The sequence below is a fragment of the Pseudophryne corroboree genome, chromosome 5 (genome assembly GCF_028390025.1).
Source record: "Pseudophryne corroboree isolate aPseCor3 chromosome 5, aPseCor3.hap2, whole genome shotgun sequence".
NCBI classification, from domain to species: domain Eukaryota; kingdom Metazoa; phylum Chordata; class Amphibia; order Anura; family Myobatrachidae; genus Pseudophryne; species Pseudophryne corroboree.
Window position 1 is genome coordinate 528,827,065 of NC_086448.1, and position 23,242 is coordinate 528,850,306.

Consider the following 23,242-nt stretch of genomic DNA (forward strand, 5'->3'; position numbering starts at 1 on the left):
GAAAGTATTTATTATGTACAGGGCTGAGGTAGAGAACCGAGGCTGAAGCACAATGGTTAAAGACGTGGCTGGAGGTGAAGAACTGCGGACTGTGATTCGAAGGACGAGACTGTAGATGATGAACTGTGGAACTGTGGATGGTAGTTGAAAACGTGGCTGGAGACAAGGACTGTGGACTGTGGTTTGGAAAACGAGGCTTGAAGATAATAATCTGCAGGCTGTGGTCAGTGGTACAAAGGCATGGCTGGTGAAGGAGATCTGTGGAGTGTGGCTTGAAAGACGAGGCAGAAGACTCGGGGCCGACTGTGCCCAAAGAGTCTTACTGGACCGGGTTTTCCAAGAGCGCTTCCACAGGCAGTAGCAGGCAAGAAACGGCAGGGCTGCAGCAGCAACAGAGAACCGACCAAGCAGGATCAGGAGGAACCAAGATACAGCAGGAATCCTGGGAGCACAGGCTAAAGCACCTACAACAGGGTTGTAACTTGAAGCACTGGCATCCCTGTCCTAAACCAGCCCCCTTTTATAGAGAGAGCTTCCCCTGGATTGGCTGGAAGAAACAGGAAACAGGAACTATGCTTAAAACTTGGTCTCCAACATGGCGGCGCCCAGTAATGCAGACCTTTTTGCAAAGCCACATTGCTCACTGCCCCTGGTCTCCAAGCAACGGTTCAGCAAGAGCGACCCGCTGTAGCGGCGTCCCGCCGCCACGAGCGGCCCCCTCACCGCCGCTACTGCTGCCCACGGATCTGGCGCAGCAGCCCACCTCCGCCGCTGCCCGCACAACACCAAGGAAGCCAGCCCCGCAGCCCCAGCGTACCGGTAAGACTCCGGACGCTGACAGTACCCCCCCTTTGCGGGTGGACTCCGGACACCTATGTGGTTTAGTTGGAAACTTGGCATGAAATGTCCGATGAAGTCTTGGATCATGGACATCCTCTGCATCTACCCAAGATCTCTCCTCTGGCCCATACCCCTTCCAATCAACAAGGTACTGGATGCGACCATAACGTCTGCGAGAATCGAGGATCTTGTGAATCTCAAATTCATCTCCATGTGCTGATTGGATCTTGGGTGATTTAGGCAGAGCGGCTCTGAACCGATTAAGTACCAGTGGTTTTAAGAGAGAAATATGAAATGCATTAGGAATTCTTAACTGCGGAGGTAATTTCACTTTGTAAGCCACAGGATTCAACACTCTTTCGATTGGGTAAGGCCCAATAAATCTGGGAGCAAACTTTTTTGTAGGAACCTTTAATATTAGGTTACGTGTGGAAACCCAAACCCGATCTCCTACCTTAAGGCTTGGTACAGCTTTTCGTTTCAGATCTGCATAGGTCTTATATCTCTTGGATGTCTTGAGCAAAGTCTTGTGAACTTGTTTCCAGGCTTCAGTAAATTGACGAAGTGTTGACTCTGCGGCCGGAACCTCGAGCGTAGACAGAAGTTGGAAGTCAGGAACTCTTGGATGGTAACCATAATTAATGAAGAATGGAGAAGATTTTGTGGCAGAGTGATAAAGATTGTTATGGGCAAATTCTGCGAACGGGAGGAAGTCCAGCCAGTCGTCCTGTGAGGAGGACATGAATAAACGCAGAAAAGTCTCCAGATCCTGGTTCACTCTCTGTTTGACCATCCGTTTGAGGATGATATCCTGAGGAGAAGTTTAATTTCACGCCAAGAGCAGAACATAGGGATCTCCAAAATCTGGCCACAAATTGAGGACCTCTATCAGACACGATTTCCTGGGGTAGACCATGGAGTCGAAAGATCTCTGCTATAAACAATTTTGCCAACTGGGATGCAGATGGAAGATTAGCCAGAGGAACAAAGTGTGCCATTTTAGAGAAATCGGTCAACTATGACCCATACGGTGTTCCGCCCACCAGACATAGGTAAATCTGTAATAAAGTCCATAGAAATATGCGTCCATGGTCTTAGTGGTACCGGCAAAGGATGGAGTAACCCGGCTGGTGGACCTTTGGGACTTTTATGCTGGGCACATTTTGGACAGGCAGCTATGAATTCCTGAACGTCAGTCCTGAGATGAGGCCACCAGTAGGAGCGCTGAATGAATTTAAGTGTCTTATGACCGTCCGCATGGCCCATAAAGGAGGAGGAGTGAGCCCATGTAAGAAGTTTTTTGCGAAGATTTGGTGCAACGAAGATCTTCCCTGGAGGAGGAAGTGGAGAGGTATTAGTTGCAGAAAAAGAGGTGGATTCCAGGATAAATTGCTCTTTTGAACGGTCAGAGGGTTCTTCTGAACTTAGGGAGCGAGATAATGCATCTGCCTTTTTGTTGAGGGAACCTGGTCGGTAACTGAGATTAAAATTAAAACGGGAAAAGAAGAGTGCCCATCTTGCTTGGCGTGGGTTCAAACATCGGGCTGACTGTAGATACAGGAGGTTCTTGTGATCCGTGGTCACCGAAATTGGATGCTGAGCTCCCTCCAACAAATACCTCCACTCCTCAAAGGCCAACTTAATTGCCAGTAATTCCTGTTCCCCAATAGCGTAATTCTGTTCAGCGGGGGAGAATCTTTGCGAGAAGAACGCACAAGGATGGACCTTCTTGTCCTCGAAAAGCTGGGATAATACTGCTCCTACTCCTACAGTAGAGGCATCAACCTCCACCAAGAACGGACGGCTGAGATCGGGTTGTCGAAGAACTGGAGCAGTCGTGAAGGCCTCCTTTAAAGATGAAAAAGCCTCCAAAGCCTCCGGAGGCCACTTGGCAGGATCAGCTCCCTTCCTAGTTAATGCGGTTATAGGAGCTATGACAGAAGAATAATTTTGAATGAATCTTCGGTAGAAGTTAGCAAACCCCAGGAAACGTTGAATTCCTTTAAGGGTAGCTGGAAGTGCCCAATCCTGAATCGCCCTGACTTTAGCGGGGTCCATCTGTAACCTCTGCCCTGAAAGAATGTAACCGAGGAATGGAATCGTGGGTACTTCAAAGGTGCACTTCTCTAATTTACAGAATAACTGATTCCTTCGTAAACGAGTTAACACTTCTTTGACTTGTTCCCGGTGGGTCTTCAGATCCCTAGAAAAAATGAGGATGTCATCCAGATACACTACCAAGCAGTCATAGAGGAGATCTCTGAAGATTTCGTTAACGAACTCTTGAAAGACGGCTGGGGCGTTACATAGGCCAAAAGGCATTACCAGGTATTCGTAATGGCCGTCGCGGGTATTAAATGCCGTCTTCCATCCGTCCCCTGGGCGAATACGTATAAGATTGTAGGCCCCCCGTAAGTCCAACTTAGTAAATACAGTAGCTCCTTTAACACGGTCGAACAGTTCTGGAATCAGAGGTAACGGATATCTGTTCTTAATTGTTATGTCATTGAGACCTCTATAGTCAATACAGGGCCGCAACCCCCCATCCTTCTTTTTGACGAAGAAAAACCCTGCTCCGGCCGGAGATGTAGAAGACCTGATGAACCCTTTCTCCAAGTTCTCCCGTATATACTCCGACATGGCCTGTGTCTCGGGAAGTGAGAGAGGGTAAATTCGACCTCGGGGAGGAGTCTTACCGGGTACTAGCTCAATGGGAAAATCCCAAGTACGATGCGGAGGCAAGGTGTCCGCCCCATGCTTACTGAAAACATCTTGAAAAGATTGGTACTCCACAGGAAGGCTGGAAGGGTTGGAAGAACAGAGAGGTCTAACTGAAGGTAAACAGTTCTGAAAGCAGTCTTGTCCCCAAGAGAGAACATCCATAGTTTGCCAATCAATGTGGGGATTGTGTCTGATTAACCATGGAAACCCTAGGATTAGTTCATGAGAGGCTTTAGGAATTACAAGGAAAGAGATTTCTTCTGAATGGAGAACTCCGACCTTCATCTTGAGCGGAATAATATGAAAGGATATAATACCCTCTGGAATATAACTTCCATCCACTGCGGTAACAGAAATGGTACGATCCAAAGGAACCGTTTGTATTCCAGATCGTTTGACCAGAGCTGACGTAATGAAGCTTTCGGCGGCTCCGGAGTCGAGTAGTGCAGGGATGATGTCACAACTGAGGGCCTGAGCTGACGGGAGGCAGCCTCAGTTGTAGGGGCTGAGATGTACCGGAACCTGGGAGGTTGTATCAGACCCCTGGACATGTAAGTAACATGAATAATAACTGCCCGAAGGCGTGACCACGACAACTTGGATAAAAGTCAATGATGTTTATTATGACAACTCCGCAACACAGCAGCAGTAAAAGAAAACGTAAAAGTCAGCAAAGAATAAATACAGTTCCTGGGTACTACAGGATGGCAGGAGCCACAGGGCACTGGTAGTGTGAGATAGTTCTTATGATCTTCTAGATGGAAAGTCCTTACCAGGCCCGACTGTAGCAATGGAGATAACCCAGGATTGTGCCAGCTGGTGTTCCAGGAAAAGCTGGGTTGCTGAAGATAAAACAGCTGCTGTGGATACTGGCTGGAACCAGACTGTTGTTAGCACGGAGTGGATACTGGCTGGAACCAGTTAAATAATAAATGAACTTGGGAGCGATGAAATATGAACTGAAATGTAGAACTTGAGAGCGGAGAAATAATAATACCGGTGGAGAGTGGTAAAGTGTAGAAAGGACACCGGCCCTTTAAGGGAAGCTGTACTCTGCTGGAAGCTGAGCTGGAAGCAGGTAATGTTGTAGCTGGAAACAGATGAATCCACAATGGATTGGAGAGTCAGGCTACACCGCAGGTGGAATGCTGGTGCGGGTCTCTATGGTGGAAGTCTTGAGACAGGAGCTGGAACCTGGAAGACAATCACAGGAGAGAGACAAACAGGAACTAGGTTTGACAACCAAAGCACTGACGCCTTCCTTGCTCAGGCACAGTGTATTTATACCTGCAGCAAGGAAGGGATTGGCTAGGCAATTATGCAGATTATCAATACTGAGAACAGATTGGTGGAAATGATCAGCTGACAGAATCCAAGATGGCTGCGCCCATGCAGACACTTGGAGGGAAGTTTGGTTTGTAATCCATGTGGTAATGAAAACAGTAATGGCGGCGCCGGCCACCAGAGACAGGAGGCGCCAGGCTGACAGATGCACATCCAACCACGCGGACACAGCGGAGGCCGCGGCTGACGTAATCGCCACTCAGACACTCTGCATGCAGAAGTTCAGGGACGGCGGCGGAGGCCGCGGGAGACGCCATGCCAGGTGTAATATGGCGTTTACTGTGACAGCGTCCCAGAGTGACAGGAGAGGATACAGGAATGTACACATCAGGATAACAGATGGGATCCGGTCCTGGAGCGCTGAGCCAGCCTTAGGAGGCATCTGATGGGTAAGAAATGGCGTCCAGATACCCGGATCATGACAGCACCCCCCCCCTTTAGGAGTGGCCCCAGGACACTTCTTTGGCTTTTGAGGAAACTTGGAATGGAATCTCCGGACCAAGGCAGGAGCATGGACATCAGAAGCATTGGTCCATGAACGTTCCTCAGGACCATAACCCTTCCAGTCAATAAGATATTGTAGTTGACCGTAACGGTGACGTGAGTCCAGGATCTTGGCCACTTCATACTCAACGCCTCGTTGAGTTTGGACTTTCGGAGTTGGAGGAAGTAAGGAATGAAACCGATTCAAGATCAGCGGTTTCAACAGGGAAACATGGAATGTCCTGGGTATTTTTAAGAAGGGAGGCAACTGGAGTCTGTAAGCAACAGGATTGATGACTTGTTCAATCTTGAAAGGACCGATATAGCGAGGTGCAAACTTCATACTGGGAACTCTTAACCTCAAATTCTTCGTGGATAACCATACCCGATCACCCACCTTGAGAGCAGGAACTGCTCGACGCTTCTTATCCGCAAACTTCTTGTACCTGAACGATGCCTTGAGCAGAGATGATCGTACGCTCTTCCAGATATTGGCAAACTGATGCAAGGTGATATCCACTGCGGGAACAGAAGTTGCTGGAAGCGGTTGGAACTCAGGGACTTTAGGGTGGAATCCAAAGAAAGTGAAGAATGGTGTTGAAGCAGATGAAGAATGATACTGGTTGTTATGACAGAACTCGGCCCAGGGAAGTAATTGAACCCAGTCATCTTGAGAGGAGGACACATAGATGCAGAGGAAGGCCTCCAAGTCCTGATTCACCCTCTCGGTTTGACCATTGGTCTGAGGATGGTAAGCCGTGGAAAACTTTAGCTTGACTTGGAGGACTTGACATAAACTTCGCCAGAATTTGGCTGTGAATTGAACTCCTCGATCTGAGATAATTTCTTCAGGAAGACCGTGGAGTCGGAAGATCTCTTGTATGAATACTTGAGCCAACTTGGAAGCTGACGGAAGACCGGTGAGAGGAATGAAGTGTGCCATCTTGGTGAACCGGTCAACTACCACCCAGATGGTATTGAACTTGTTGCACATGGGTAAGTCTGTAATGAAATCCATCGACAAGTGGGTCCATGGTCGACGGGGAACGGATAGTGGAACCAGTTGCCCCGCAGGCGACTGGCGGGATACTTTATGTTGGGCACACTTTGGGCAAGATGCAATAAACTCCAAGACGTCCTTTTTCAGAGTTGGCCACCAATAGGACCTAGAGATAAACTCCAGGTTTTTTTGGATACCTGTATGTCCGGCAAAACGGGAAGCATGGGCCCAATGCATGAGCTTCTTCCTTAGCATCGGCTTCACAAAACTTTTCCCTGATGGGGGCGTAGAGTCCATCCCTACCGTGGAGAATGCCAACGGATTTATAATAGGATGCTTGTCTGAAGACTCTGACTCATTTTCTTGCTCCCATGAGCGGGAAAGGGCATCGGCCTTGCGATTCTGAGAGCCCGGACAGAACTGGAGTTTAAAGTCGAACCTGGAAAAGAAAAGTGCCCATCTGGCCTGACGAGGGTTGAGACATTGTGCGCCCTTCAGGTATAAAAGGTTCTTGTGGTCTGTAAGTATGGTGATTGAATGAGAAGCTCCCTCCAACAGATACCTCCACTCTTCTAGAGCGAGCTTGATGGCTAGCAACTCCTGGTCGCCAATGGCATAGTTGCGCTCAGCTGGGGAGAACTTCCGGGAGAAGAAACTGCAAGGGTGTAAATGGCCATCTTTAGCCCTCTGAGATAACACCGCTCCTACTCCAACGGAGGAGGCATCCACCTCTAAGATGAAAGGAGAGTCGATGTCAGGCTGTTTCAGAACAGGCGCAGAGATGAACCTTTGTTTTAAAAGATGAAATGCTTGCATGGCTTCTTCAGACCACTTGGACGGGTTAGCACCCTTCTTAGTGAAAGCAGTAATAGGCGCCACAATGGTGGAAAAGTCTCGTATAAACTTTCGGTAATAGTTGGCGAACCCTAAGAACCTCTGGACCCCTTTGAGGGTTAAGGGTACCGGCCAATTTTGGATTGCTTGTAGTTTCTCAGGATCCATCTCTAGTCCGGAACCGGACACAATGTACCCTAGAAACGGAATGGACTTGACTTCAAAGACGCATTTTTCTAATTTGCAATAGAGATGATTGACACGGAGACGGGACAGAACCTCTTTAACCCAAAAACGATGTTCCTCTAAATCGTTGGCAAAAATGAGGATATCTTCTAGATAGACCACGACATGACGGTATAGAATGTCTCTGAAGATCTCATTGACAAAATGCTGGAAGACAGCTGGAGCATTGCTCAATCCGAAGGGCATGACGAGGTACTCATAATGTCCGTCACGGGTGTTAAAGGCGGTCTTCCACTCGTCACCCTCACGGATCCGGATGAGATTGTATGCACCTCGCAAGTCCAGCTTTGTAAAGATGGTAGCTCCGCTAACTCTGTCAAAGAGCTCAGTAATCAGGGGTAAAGGATAACGGTTCTTGATGGTAATGTCGTTCAAACCTCTGTAGTCGATGCACGGCCGCAGACCACCATCTTTCTTTTTTACAAAAAAGAAGCCTGCGCCGGCTGGAGAAGAAGAAGGTCGAATGAACCCCTTTGCTAGGTTCTCTTTAATATATTCCTCCATAGAATGCGTCTCAGGCAGAGACAACGGATAAGTTCGGCCTCGAGGTGGAACCTTCCCTGGAACGAGATCAATCGGACAGTCCCATTCTCTATGAGGAGGAAGGATATCAGCAGAAGCTTTACTGAACACATCCGTGAAATCTTGATATGGAGGAGGTGGAACATCAGACGACCTGGGGGAGGAAGAACAGACAGGCAATACTTTAAACAAACATGTCTCAGCACAGGAGGAACCCCATGCCAGGATTTGCGTAGTCGTCCAATCAATTGTAGGATTGTGAAGACGGAGCCATGGAAGGCCCAGGACCACAGGATGTGTGGCTCTTGGAATCACTAAAAAAGAAATAAGTTCGGAATGAAGAACTCCCACTCTCAGACGAACTGGTAGAGTCCTTAAAGAAATAACTGCATCAAAAATTTTGCTGCCATCCACGGCAGTTAAAGAAATGGACGAAGGAAGTCTCTCGGTGGGTAGGGACCACCGTTTAACATAGGCTTCGGTAATAAAGTTCCCAGCTGCTCCGGAATCAAGGAGGGCAATGACGTTCCGATAACGTTGAGCAACTTGAAGCGAGACTGGGAGATTACAATCTTGAGGAGATGGAGAGGAGATCATTACTCCTAGCCGGCCCTCTCCTTGGCGAGCTAGGATTTGGAGTTTCCCGGACGTTTGGGACAGGCATTAATGGTGTGAGACGGAGCTGCACAATAGAGACAGAGAAACTCGGAGAGACGTCTTCGGCGCTCAGCAGGAGTTAAACGGGAACGGCCAAGTTGCTTGGGCTCATCTTTAGATGGTGACAGTTGACGAGGAGGAGGAGCAGAAGATTTTGGAGCAGATGATCTTCCACGCTCAGTTGCTCTCTCTCTGAAACGTAAATCAACTTTCGTGCAGAGTGAGATTAGCTCATCTAACTTAGAAGGTAAGTCTCTGGTAGCTAACTCATCTTTAATACGCTCAGATAAGCCATGCCAGAATGCAGCATACAGGGCCTCGTCGTTCCATGCCAGTTCGGATGCCAGGATCTGGAACTGTATCAGATATTGTCCTACAGTACGTGACCCCTGGCGTAAACGGAGAATCTCGGATGAAGCTGAGGTTACCCGGCCTGGCTCGTCGAAGATGCGCCTGAATGTTGACACGAAGGCAGTGTAGGAAGATAGCAGGGTGTCGGACCTCTCCCATAACGGTGATGCCCAATCAAGGGCTGAGCCACTGAGAAGAGAAATAATGTAGGCAATTTTTGTACGGTCACTGGGAAAATTGCCAGGTTGTAGCTCAAACTGAATCTCACACTGGTTGAGAAATCCCCTGCAGAATCTTGGAGATCCGTCAAATTTTGCTGGCGTTGGAAGATGAAGACGTGGAGCAGAAATGGGTAAGGTGGGTGGGGTTATAGCTGGAGTCACTGTGGTTGACGCACCAGACGCGCCTGATCCACGGAGAGTTGTCTGAATCCCATCCAGCCGAGTAGAGAGATCCTGGAGACAGCGGATGATGTGGCCCTGTGCAGCCTCCTGATGTTCTAGTCGGGCTGCCAGTTCTTGCATCGGCCTGGCCGCTTGATCCTGGTCTCCGGCTGGATTCATTAGGTCAGTGCTTACTGTCACAACTGAGGGCCTGAGCTGACGGGAGGCAGCCTCAGTTGTAGGGGCTGAGATGTACCGGAACCTGGGAGGTTGTATCAGACCCCTGGACATGTAAGTAACATGAATAATAACTGCCCGAAGGCGTGACCACGACAACTTGGATAAAAGTCAATGATGTTTATTATGACAACTCCGCAACACAGCAGCAGTAAAAGAAAACGTAAAAGTCAGCAAAGAATAAATACAGTTCCTGGGTACTACAGGATGGCAGGAGCCACAGGGCACTGGTAGTGTGAGATAGTTCTTATGATCTTCTAGATGGAAAGTCCTTACCAGGCCCGACTGTAGCAATGGAGATAACCCAGGATTGTGCCAGCTGGTGTTCCAGGAAAAGCTGGGTTGCTGAAGATAAAACAGCTGCTGTGGATACTGGCTGGAACCAGACTGTTGTTAGCACGGAGTGGATACTGGCTGGAACCAGTTAAATAATAAATGAACTTGGGAGCGATGAAATATGAACTGAAATGTAGAACTTGAGAGCGGAGAAATAATAATACCGGTGGAGAGTGGTAAAGTGTAGAAAGGACACCGGCCCTTTAAGGGAAGCTGTACTCTGCTGGAAGCTGAGCTGGAAGCAGGTAATGTTGTAGCTGGAAACAGATGAATCCACAATGGATTGGAGAGTCAGGCTACACCGCAGGTGGAATGCTGGTGCGGGTCTCTATGGTGGAAGTCTTGAGACAGGAGCTGGAACCTGGAAGACAATCACAGGAGAGAGACAAACAGGAACTAGGTTTGACAACCAAAGCACTGACGCCTTCCTTGCTCAGGCACAGTGTATTTATACCTGCAGCAAGGAAGGGATTGGCTAGGCAATTATGCAGATTATCAATACTGAGAACAGATTGGTGGAAATGATCAGCTGACAGAATCCAAGATGGCTGCGCCCATGCAGACACTTGGAGGGAAGTTTGGTTTGTAATCCATGTGGTAATGAAAACAGTAATGGCGGCGCCGGCCACCGGAGACAGGAGGCGCCAGGCTGACAGATGCACATCCAACCACGCGGACACAGCGGAGGCCGCGGCTGACGTAATCGCCACTCAGACACTCTGCATGCAGAAGTTCAGGGACGGCGGCGGAGGCCGCGGGAGACGCCATGCCAGGTGTAATATGGCGTTTACTGTGACAGCGTCCCAGAGTGACAGGAGAGGATACAGGAATGTACACATCAGGATAACAGATGGGATCCGGTCCTGGAGCGCTGAGCCAGCCTTAGGAGGCATCTGATGGGTAAGAAATGGCGTCCAGATACCCGGATCGTGACAGATGAGAAGAGAAGAAGAAGGGAGCTCCAATTGGGTTAACAGGACAGACTCTTTCTTGGTATGTAATTCTGAGAATTCTCCTAGCTTGACCTCTCCAGCACAAACTAGGAGCGGGCGTTTCCCGGACGTAGACTGCAAGTTTTAACAAAGTGATCAGATGCACCACAATACAGGCAGAGGTTCCCCTGTCGCCGTCTCTGACGTTCTTCATTGGAGAGGTGGGAGCGATTAATCTGCATGGGTTCTTCCACAGTTGGTGATGATGGTATTGGTGGAAGAACAACTCTTGGCTTAGGGCGATCTGACCGCAACCTCTCCATACAGCGTTCTCTGTACCTCAAATCTAACTTATTGCATAAAGAAATTGGTTTATCCAACTTATCAGGTACGTCCTGAGTTGCGAGGTCATCTTTGATCTTTTCGGAGAGACCGCTCCAGAAAGCTGCAATGAGAGCCTCCTCATTCCAGTTCAGTTCCGAGGAAAGGGTGCGAAACTGGATCACATACTGACTGACCGTACGCGTGCCCTGACGCAGGCGCAGGATCTCCAATGAGGCGGCAGAAGTCCTGCCCAGTTCGTCGAAGATTCTTCGAAAGGTGGCCATGAATTCTGGATAGTTGGATAAGATGGGATCCATCCTCTCCCACAAAGGTGAAGCCCATTCCAACGCTTGCCCGGTAAGTAAAGAAATTATATAGGCTACTTTGGTTCGTGCTGATGGGAAGTTGGCCGACTGTAGTTCGAACTGGATTTCACACTGGTTAAGAAACCCGCGGCATTGTTTTGGATTCCCATCAAATTTACTGGGAGGTGGCAAATGCAAACGTGGAAGTGGTACTGGTACAGGAGGAAGCGGGACCGGAAGTGCCAATGTGGGAGCAGCTGTAGATACTTGAGGGGCCGTCATGGCAACACAGAGAGAATCGAGACGTTCGGACATACTCTGCATGAACTGCACGATTTGAGATTGTGTGGCCTCCTGCTTACCAGATATCTGCAGTTGAATCCCCTCCTGAGGCCTGATCACCCGTCGAATCCATTGGGACAGTGCTTACTGTCACGTCTGGCAGGGTTTGAGGATCCGGCAGCTGAGATTTGCCCGAGGAGGTAGCAGGCTGTGAATGAACCAGATGAGGGGGCTGGATATAGTTCCTTCGCATGGGACACGGAGCAATGAAGAACGTAGGCGAGGTTTGAGAGTCAATGGAAAGTATTTATTATGTACAGGGCTGAGGTAGAGAACCGAGGCTGAAGCACAATGGTTAAAGACGTGGCTGGAGGTGAAGAACTGCGGACTGTGATTCGAAGGACGAGACTGTAGATAATGAACTGTGGAACTGTGGATGGTAGTTGAAAACGTGGCTGGAGACAAGGACTGTGGACTGTGGTTTGGAAAACGAGGCTTGAAGATAATAATCTGCAGGCTGTGGTCAGTGGTACAAAGGCGTGGCTGGTGAAGGAGATCTGTGGAGTGTGGCTTGAAAGACGAGGCAGAAGACCCGGGGCCGACTGTGCCCAAAGAGTCTTACTGGACCGGGTTTTCCAGGAGCGCTTCCACAGGCAGTAGCAGGCAAGAAACGGCAGGGCTGCAGCAGCAACAGAGAACCGACCAAGCAGGATCAGGAGGAACCAAGATACAGCAGGAATCCTGGGAGCACAGGCTAAAGCACCTACAACAGGGTTGTAACTTGAAGCACTGGCATCCCTGTCCTAAACCAGCCCCCTTTTATAGGGAGAGCTTCCCCTGGATTGGCTGGAAGAAACAGGAAACAGGAACTATGCTTAAAACTTGGTCTCCAACATGGCGGCGCCCAGTAATGCAGACCTTTTTGCAAAGCCACATTGCTCACTGCCCCTGGTCTCCAAGCAACGGTTCAGCAAGAGCGACCCGCTGTAGCGGCGTCCCGCCGCCACGAGCGGACCCCCTCACCGCCGCTACTGCTGCCCACGGATCTGGCGCAGCAGCCAACCTCCGCCGCTGCCCGCACAACGCCAAGGAAGCCAGCCCCGCGGCCCCAGCGTACCGGTAAGACTCCGGATGCTGACAAGTGCGAATTGTCATTTCTAATTGAATTGTTCACATCTCGGATGCATGCATGAAGGCAAAGTGTGTGAGTTTAACGCCTTTTGCAAACTTGCACTTCATTAAATTCCCCCCAGATAGTCAATAGTAAAACTTATAAACTCAGAACAGACAGTCCCGCAAAGGTTGGCAGGCCAGCTTACTTGGCACCAGTGGTGGGGTTTACCTATGGGCTGCAAAGCTGCAGACCCCCTCCCCACCAGTAAAATCCGCCACCTCAGTAAGCCAGTTGCCATCCATGACTGCACCAGCTACAGTGTGGCTGGCAGTGACTTCCCATTGGAAGTGCTACCTGACAATCACACACAGGACAGGTCTTTCCAGGCGGAGGTGTTTTCTCCCTCTGGGACTGCCAGGAGAAGCCACTACCTACCTTTTTGGGGTGCTGCTGAGGCAGTTCCTAGCATCCGGTGGTTTGCGTGTGTGTGTGATCCCACCGCCTCTTGTGCACATGCACTGGTCCTGACACATGCAAGATCCATTGTGCAGGTCCCAGCTGGCCGAGGCTCTTCTTCTTCCCTCCTATCTTTAGTTCAGTACAGGCAGCATGGGCAGCGGCAGTCTCCCTCAGGCAACAGCTGCTGCTACTTGGTACTATTCAGCATGGAAAGAAAAAGGCAGTTTAGAAGAGGGTAACAGGTTATGCCAGGGGCGTAAATAGAACTTAGAGGATCCTATAGCAAAATCTTGAAAAGACCCCCCATTGGCATGAGAGGCAAAAAAAATCCACACACTGGTCTCCACATGGGGAAAAAACAGACCCCAAACTGCAGGCTCAGTCCCTCAGTACCCCACTGTGGCACAGAAGAAGTCATTACCTGCTGGCTTACTGCTGCTCACACAACCCGACTCCAGTCCCAGTCTTGCTGCAGCATCAGTCATTAGATAACTTTGGGTGAGTGGTGACAGCGTGCAGCAATGTGATCTATGATGTCATGCCGCCGTCAGTAGGGTCATGCATTATCTGGGTCATCTGCACATGCCCAGCTCTTCCCAGGCAACAGTGCCGCCCCCCAGAACCCTGCACCCTGTTCAACTGCACCATGCACATACCTCGGCCCTGATGATGATAATCAGCTAGACTTCATACTGTCTGAAAATAAAAAATATTTATTAATAGATAAAAAAGTACCCCCCTAAATAGGTAAACCAACTCTAATGCTACTAGATTAAACTGATATTGGCAAAATTGGGAGACCAAAAACGTTTTGGGTCCCCATGAAAATGTCTATTTCAACACTGGGCTATGCAAAAATCCTTAACAGATGAAAAGGCCTTGTTCCTTAAGGAGTAACCATGCAAACCCAATACAAGTGTCATATTGTATAACTTCTATTTATACAGTAGGAATTTACAACATTCTCAGATCATCTATAGGCTAATCAGGTTGCAACCCAGAGCACATGGATCTTAGGGGCCCCTAGTACTCCACTGACAAGCTGGTCTTTCTCTCGGGAACAACCATTTTACTACTTTGCAGCCGTGTATCGCACTTATCACATTCCTCATCTTCCCCTGCATACAAGGTGCTGCATGTCATTTGTAGCTAGGAATAGAGGTAGATGGAACAGCCTACCTATGCAGCACTAGATGGCAGAAAGTAAGAGTGGGTTAGGAAAACAGAAGCTGGTTGCTGGCGAACAGCTTCTGTCTGGCAGAGGGGGAGAGGAGGGGTGGACACAGGACTGGCAACAGAAATATTGGGGCCCAGTACACTGATATCTCTGGTGCTTCCCCTCCCCGACATATGTGATAGAACGCAATCCGAAAGCACCCTGTGCCCATTACTGGGACACATATACATAGGTATACACACATAGATGCAGAGATGTGCGGCTGGCACTTTTCGTGTTTTGGTTTTGGATCTGGATCCTCGCTCGTGTTTTGGATCTGGATTGGTTTTGCCAAAACCACCCTTTCGTGTTTTGGTTTTGGATCTGGATGATTTTTGGGGGAAAAACAACAACACAAAAACAGCTTAAATCGCAGAATTTGGGGGTAATTTTGATTCTACGGTATTATTAACCTCAATAACATTCATTTCCACTAATTTCCAGTCTATTCTGAACACCTCACAATATTGTTTTTAGGCGAAAAGGTTGCACAGAGGTGGCTGGATGACTTTGCTAAGCGACACAAGTGTGCGGCACAAACACCAGGCCCATCTAGGAGTGGCACTGCAGTGTCAGACAGGATGGCACTTTTAAAAACTAGGCACCAAACAGCACATGATGCAAAGAAAAAAAGAGGTGCACTGAGGTAGCTGGATGACTAAGCGAAGCGACACAAGTGGGTAGCACAAACACCTGGCCCATCTAGGAGTGGCACGACAGTGGAAGACAGAATGGCAGTTTTAAAAACTAGGCCCCAAACAGCACATAATGCAAAGAAAAAAAAAAGAGGCGCAAGATGGAATTGTCCTTGGGCCCTCCCACCCACCTACCCTTATGTTGTATAAACAGGACATGCACACTTTAACAAACCAATCATTTCAGCAACAGGGTCTGCCACACGACTGTGGCTGAAATGATTGGTTTGTTTGGGCCCCCACCAAAAAATAAGCAATTAATCCCCCTACCAAAAAAGAAGCAATTCATCTCTCCATGCACAAACTGGCTCTACAGAGGCAAGATGTCGCCCTCATCCTCCGATTCCTCACCCCTTTCAGTGTGTACATCCTCCTCCTCACAGAGTATTAATTCATCCTTACTGGAATCCACCATCACAGGTCCCTGTGTACTTCCTGGCAGGCAATTGATTTACATACATTTTGATGAACATCATCTTCTCCACATTTTGTGAAAGTAACCTCCTACGCCAATCGCTGACAAGATTACCGGCTGCACTAAACACTCTTTCGGAGTACACACTGGAGGGGGGCAACTTAGGTAAAATAAAGCCAGTTTGTGCAAGGGCCTCCAAATTGCCTCTTTTTCCTGACAGTATTCATACTGACATGCCTACTTGGATGCTGTCACCTATATAATCCTCCACCATTCTTTCAATGGTGACAGCATCATAAGCAGTGACAGTAGACATGTCAGTAATAGTTGGCAGCTCCTTCAGTCCAGACCAGATGTTAACACTGGCTCCTGACTACCCTGCATCACCGCCAGCGGGTGGGCTCGGAAATTTTATCCTTTTCCTCGCAGCCCCAGTTGCGAGGAAAAGGATAAAATGAAGGAGGAGCTGTTGATGAGTCACGTTCCGCTTGAGTTGCCAATTTTTAACCTCTGCCGGAAAGAGAGATACAACGTAGGCTTTAAACCTAGGCTTTAAACCGAGCACGGTGGCCAAAATGTAGTGCTCTGATTTCAGAAGATTGACCACCCTTGAATCCTTGCAATGAGAATGAAGGGATCCATCCACAAGTCCCACATACTTAACGGAATCGCTCCGTCTTAGCTCCTCCTTCAATTTCTCCAGCTGTTTCTGCAAAAGCCTGATGAGGGGAATGACCTGACTCAAGCTGGCAGTGTCTGAACTGACTTCATGTGTGGCAAGTTCAAAGGGTTGGAGAACCTTGCACAACACGGAAATCATTCTCCACTGCGCTTGAGTCAGGTTCATTTCCCCTCCTTTGCCTATATAGTAGGTGGATGTATAGGCTTTAATGGCCTTTTGCTGCTCCATCCTCTGAAGCATATAGAGTGTTGAATTCCACCTCGTTACCACCTTTTGCTGCAGGTGATGGCGGGGCAGGTTCAGGAGTGTTTGCTGGCGCTCCAGTCTTCAGCATGCAGTGGCTGAATGTCGAAAGTGGCTCGCATTTTTTCGGGCCGCCAACAGCATCTCCTGCACGTCCCTGTAATTTTTTTTTTATTCTGCACCACCAAATTAATTGTATGTGTAAAACATGGGACGTGCTGGAATTTGCCCAAATGTAATGCACGTACAATATTGGTGGCGTTGTCCGATATTAAAAATCCCCAGGAGAGCCTAAGTGGGGTAAGCCATTGTGTGATGATGTCCCTCAGTTTCCGTAAGAGGTTGTCAGCGGTGTGCCTCTTACGGAAACCGGTGAAACACAGAGTAGCCTGCCTAGGAACGAGCTGGTGTTTGTGAGATGCTGCTACTGGTGCCGCTGCTGTTGTTGCTGCATGAAGCAATTAATCTACGCAGTGGGCTGTCACAGTCATGTAGTCCTTAGTCTGTCCTGCTCCACTTGTCCACATGGCAGTACCCCTGGACTTATATGACAATACCGCTGGACTTATATGGCACCACCACTGGACTGGACTTATACGGCAGTACCCCTGGACTTAAACGGCAGCACCACTGGACTTATACGGCAGCACCACTGGACTGGACTTATACAGCTGCACCACTGAACTGGACTTATACGGCAGTACCCCTGGATATATACGGCAGTACCGCTGGACTTATATGGCAGCACAACTGGACTGTACTTATACGGCAGCACCTCTGGACTTATACGGCAGTACCCCTGGACTTATAGGGCAGTACCCCTGGACTTATACGGCAGCACCACTGGACTTATATGGCAACACCCCTGAACTTATACGGCAGTACTGCTGGACTTATACGGCAGCACCACTAGACTGGACTTATATGGCAGCACCCCTGGATTTATACGGCAGCACCACTGGACTTATATAGCAGTACCCCATGACTTATACGGCAGTACCCCTGGACTTATACGGCAACACCCCTGGACTTATACGGCAGTACCGCCGGACTTATACGGCAGCACCACTGGACTGGACTTATACGGCAGCACCACTGGACTGGACTTATACGGCTGCACATTTGAACTGGACTTATACGGCAGTACCCCTGGACTTATACGGCAGTACCACTGGACTTATACAGCAGCACCACTGGACTGGAATTATACGGCAGTACCCTGGATTTATAGGGCAGTACCCCTGGACTTATAGGGCAGTACCGCTGGACTTATAGGGCAGTACCCCTTGACTTATACGGCAGCACCACTGGACTTATACGGCAGTACACAATGTGGGTATATAGCGCTCAACCATTTATTAGCACTTTCTGTTGTCAAGGATGTTATAATGAAGGTGTTGTGAACCTGAATAAATGTTAAGTGACAAAATAGTATTTGTTGTAAGTGACAGAGTGTTCTGATATGATGCGATTTGGAACACTAACAATCAACCTGACAATATGATGAAATAAAGTTAAGCAGTAAACGGAATTTGAATAACCAATTAGTTTTTATTGAGAAGACACAGTGCTCCTAACTAATTGACTGTTGTTAATAACTTTCTCACTGTGTGGAAGTCTTAAATATTATCCGTGCATAAATGTCCAGAAGGGTGTGAGATGTCTCTCACCGCAGGTAAATATACAAAAAGGCTGTGGAAATGGATTAAATGAAAGACCAAAATTATTGCTGACCGCAAATGAGTTCAAATTCTAATGAGGAATAATGGATGATAGTAATGTTAATCCGTTTTTGTTGCTGATAGCAATTTGTCCAGGAGCGTCAATATCAATTAATGGTGGGGGATATATGTTCTGGGGGTAGGGCGTCCCATTCCCGCAGGTGCATATACTTATCCTTCTTCTTTTGAACTGTCCGAAGCCGCTGCTGAACACCAAACGTCTCCGTCGCTCCCCGTCCCGGGCTCAGGTGGATGCTGTCGCTCTGTGTGCTGGCCTGCACACAGATGCCTGGATCTTCCGGGACCACCGGTGGCTGCAGCACATCTGGGTACTGGCAACTTGGTTGAAGTGCACAGTCTCCAGGCGCGCTGGCCTGTGAAGGAGACTAGGGTTGCGGTGCAGGAGATGTCGTCAGCTTCTCTTCTCAAATGATCTTTGTAATGCAGTGTCCTCCCAACGTGTTTCGGCCCTTAAAGGCCTTCCTCTGGGAGATAGGTGCATGCCTCCATGCAATGGATGTGTTTAAATAGGGAGCCTAAGCCCGCTTGTCTGTCTAATTGGTGTTCAATGTCCATTCAGTGATTGGGTGCTAGGGTTGTCAATCAATAAAAGTGTCCAATCTCATTTCTATTTGTTCTTCTTGACATCTAAACAGTCTTTAGAATGCAGTTTGTCAATAGTATTGTTGCTAGATGGTTAGCAATGATACCCTGTCATTCTAAAACTAAAAAAATGGGGTGAGTTTTCTCTATCTTGTCGAAGTCAAAAATATTACATAGAAAGAACATACAGACTCTACACATATATGTCGCTATGCTTGCAAATACGCGCAGCGAGCACAGCAGTATATGGTAACACACGCATTTACACGGACATGCCACAGAGATGCATTCGACACTTATTTCATACAGCACATAATTATATGTTATGCACACCAGTGCCTGCAGGAAAGTACTGGTGTCAGAACTGTTATGCACTCCAGTGTCTGCAGGAATGTACTGGTGTTTGAACTGTTATGCAAAACAAATGGACTCACAGACAAACTGGGGAATATGACATAACGTACACAGAAGGTAATAGGGTAACAAAATACACACAAAGTGAACAGAGAAGCCCAGAGGCTAAGGAACTGGGTATCTCCCTTGTATTAGAACTGCACAGATGGAAAAAGCAAGATGTTGTGTTTTAATACGTAGAGAACCCGAAATGCTGTTGCTAAGGGCAACAGCAAAACCCTAAAGGGTTACCAACGGGTGTGGCAGTAAACTCCTTGGTCAGAGATGGAATGATAGACACAAGGAGAGTCTCCACAATCCTATTTCTCACTTGCAGTGCACAGGTTTTAGCTTACTGCCACTAAACTGACCCCTGACACCTAGCACAGTGAGACAGGATTAGACAGGCAAGTCTTAGAATACAGCCGCAAACTTGCTAAGTTCACAGAGTAGTAACAGAACCCCAGCAAGCTAAACGACTGACTCCAGTCTTACTGCTAGGTCTGGATTGGCAGAGTGTAATACCAAATCCCCAGGCCTATTTGCAGTAAGCAACAAACAAATACAAAGCTACACAGTACTGGCTAACTTTCATGAACTGACTAACCAACAAAGATTCAGCAGCATCTGCTTACCCTGAAAAGAGGCCTTATAAAGCAGGTGCTGTCCACGCCCCACTCAGACCTCACAGACTGTGAGCACAAAAACCAGCACCGGATCCCCTGCCGTGCACAGAGCCTATAACCACTGCACAGCAAAAGACCCGAACCGGAGTATCAGCTGCGCTCAGGTTACTCCACTAGCACTTGTCTCCCGGTTGCCATGACGACGTGGCAGCACAGGGCAGGAGACCCTAACAGTACCCCCCCTCTGACGAGGGGTCAAAGAACCCCTACCACCGGGTTTATCGGGGAACTGCGAGAAGAAAGAGCGTATCAGTCTGGGGGCATGAAGATCACAACTGCGCACCCACGACCGCTCCTCCGGGCCATACCCCTTCCAGTGCACCAAAAATGACAGCCGACCCCGAACCACCTTGGAGTCAAGAATCCTTTCAACAACAAACTCCCTCTGGCCACGTATCAGAAGAGGGGAAGGTCTTCCACTGGAAGAAGGATTACTAATCGCCCGTTTTAAAAGGGAACAATGAAATGTTTTATTGATACCCAAAGAATGGGGCAGATCTAACTGAAATGCCACCGGATTGATAACCCTGGTGATCTTATAAGGGCCGATGAACCGGGGCCCTAACTTATGAGATGGCTGTCTCAACTTCAAATTCTTGGTAGACAACCAGACGAAGTCTCCTAATTTGAAGCTGCAGGGTCTTTTCCGCTTATCAAAAACCCTTTTGGTCACTAATGACACAGACACAAGGGCTTTCTTCACTTTCCGCCAAATACCTCTAAGGACCGAAACCACAGAGGAACCACCAGGCGTGGAGTCCAGGGGGTCAAAAGAATTGGCCTTAGGATGATGCCCATACACACAAAGGAAGGGAGAGATCCCTGTAGCAGAGTGAGCCGCGTTGTTATAGGCAAACTCCGCCATGGACAGATGAGCAACCCAGTCAGTCTGACACTTGGAGACATAACACCTGAGGAACTGCTCCAAGGACTGGTTCACCCTTTCAGTCTGCCCATTAGACTGCGGATGGTAGCCTGACGACAAGCTGACAGAAATCTGGAGATCGGAACAAAATGCCCTCCAGAATTTGGCCACAAACTGGGATCCGCGGTCAGAGACCACATCAAGTGGCAACCCGTGGAGACGCACAACATGCAGCATAAATAATTCAGACAGGCGTCTGGCTGATGGCAGCCCAACCAGTGGAACGAAGTGCGCCATCTTCGAAAACCTGTCAACGACAACCCAGATGGCTGTCATCCCCGAGGATTTGGGCAAGTCTACCACAAAATCCATTGAAATGTGGGTCCATGGCTTAGATGGGATAGAGAGTGGATGTAATGGGCCAACAGGAACCCCTCTAGGAGTCTTATTTCGGGCACAGATGTCACATGCCCGAACCCACTGATCCACATCCTTAGCCACCGAGGGCCACCACACCGCCCTAGATAGCAACTCCCGAGTTCTGGCAATACCCGGGTGACCTGCCGACTTCTTGGCATGGAATTCCAGGAACACTCGCTGTCTTAACCTAGGAGGCACAAACAAAAGACCTACCGGAAGGTCTGGAGGAGCCTGCTCCTGTGCTCTAAGGACTAATGATAAGAGGTCCTGGGTAATGCCCACTTTAATACATGATGGGGAAACAATGGGCAACGGCTCCTCGGTGGTCTCCTGGATTGGAGCAAAACTCCGCGAGAGCGCATCAGCCTTGATGTTTTTTGACCCAGGGCGATATGTTATCAAAAAATTAAAGCGAGCAAAAAACAAAGCCCATCGTGCCTGCCTGGCATTGAGACGCTTCGCTGACTCTAAATATGCCAGATTCTTATGGTCAGTGAGAATTGAGACCACAAACTTAGCCCCCTCAAGCCAGTGTCTCCACTCCTCGAGTGCATCCTTAATAGCCAACAATTCCCGGTTACCCACGTCATAATTCATCTCGGCAGGCGAAAATTTACGGGAAAAGTAAGCACACGGATGAAGGCGATTATCAGACACTCCTATCTGAGAAAGCACTGCCCCAATACCCATCTCAGAGGCATCCACCTCCACCACAAAAGGACGCTCTGGATCTGGGTGTCGCAGCACCTTGGCCGATACAAATGCCCTTTTGAGACGGGCAAAAGCCGCTTTAGCCTCACAAGACCAGTGAGCAACATCCGCCCCTTTCTTAGTGAGTGCCACCAAGGGCGCCACTATAGACGAAAATCCAGCGATAAATCGTCTATAAAAATTCGCAAAGCCCAGGAAACGCTGAAGCGCCTTCAAACTAGTGGGCTGCACCCAATCCAGGACTGCCTGTACCTTGGAACCCTCCATTTGGAAACCTTCTGGGGAGATAATATATCCTAGAAATGCGATTTGCTGAACTTCAAATTCGCACTTCTCCAGCTTCGCCCCAAGCCGGTGGTCTCTGAGTTTCTGGAGGACTAAGCGTACATGCTTCCGATGTTCCTCCAGGGAATGGGAGAAGATTAGGATGTCATCTAAGTATACAACTAAGAATCTATCCAAATATTCCCTGAGCACATCATTCATGAAATCCTGGAAGACTGCCGGGGCATTACAGAGCCCAAAAGGCATCACCAAATATTCATAATGCCCTGAGTGGGTATTAAAGGCAGTCTTCCATTCATCCCCCTCTCTTATTCGGATTAGATTGTACGCACCGCGTAGGTCAATCTTAGAAAAAATGGTGGCAGTACGAAGCTGGTCAAACAAGACCGAAATGAGAGGCAGTGGGTATGAGTTTTTAATCGTGATACGGTTCAATTCCCTGAAGTCGATGCAGGGTCGCAACGAACCGTCCTTTTTACCCACGAAGAAGAACCCCGACCCAACTGGAGACTGTGAAGGTCTGATAAATCCCTTAGCCAAGTTCTCCTGAATGTACTCTGCCATAGCCTGAGTCTCAGGACGTGACAGGGAGTACAACCTGCTCTTGGGAAGCTTAGCATTTGGCAACAAATCAATGGCACAGTCATAGGGGCGATGGGGAGGTAGTACCTCTGCAACTTTTTTGGAGAACACGTCCGCAAAATCTGCATAACACCCTGGCAATCCTGGCAAACTTAGCTGCGAGAGCCTGACTGGAAGGCTCAAGCAACTCCTGAAACAATCAGTACCCCAACTAAGAATCTCCCCAGAGACCCAGTCAAATTGAGGATTGTGGGCCCTTAACCAGGGTAACCCCAACACCAATGGGGCAAAAGTACAGACAGTCACATAAAAGGACAATTTTTCAGAGTGTGTGGCTCCAATAAACAAAGAAATC

At 48.6% G+C, this 23,242-nt stretch overlaps 1 long non-coding RNA gene across 1 annotated transcript in view; it reads right to left on the reverse strand.

The window, feature by feature from the left end:
• Window positions 1-23,242, reverse strand: part of LOC134927974 (uncharacterized) — a 117,261-nt gene that overhangs the window by 60,467 nt on the left and 33,552 nt on the right. The gene's annotated exons all lie outside the window — the stretch shown is intronic.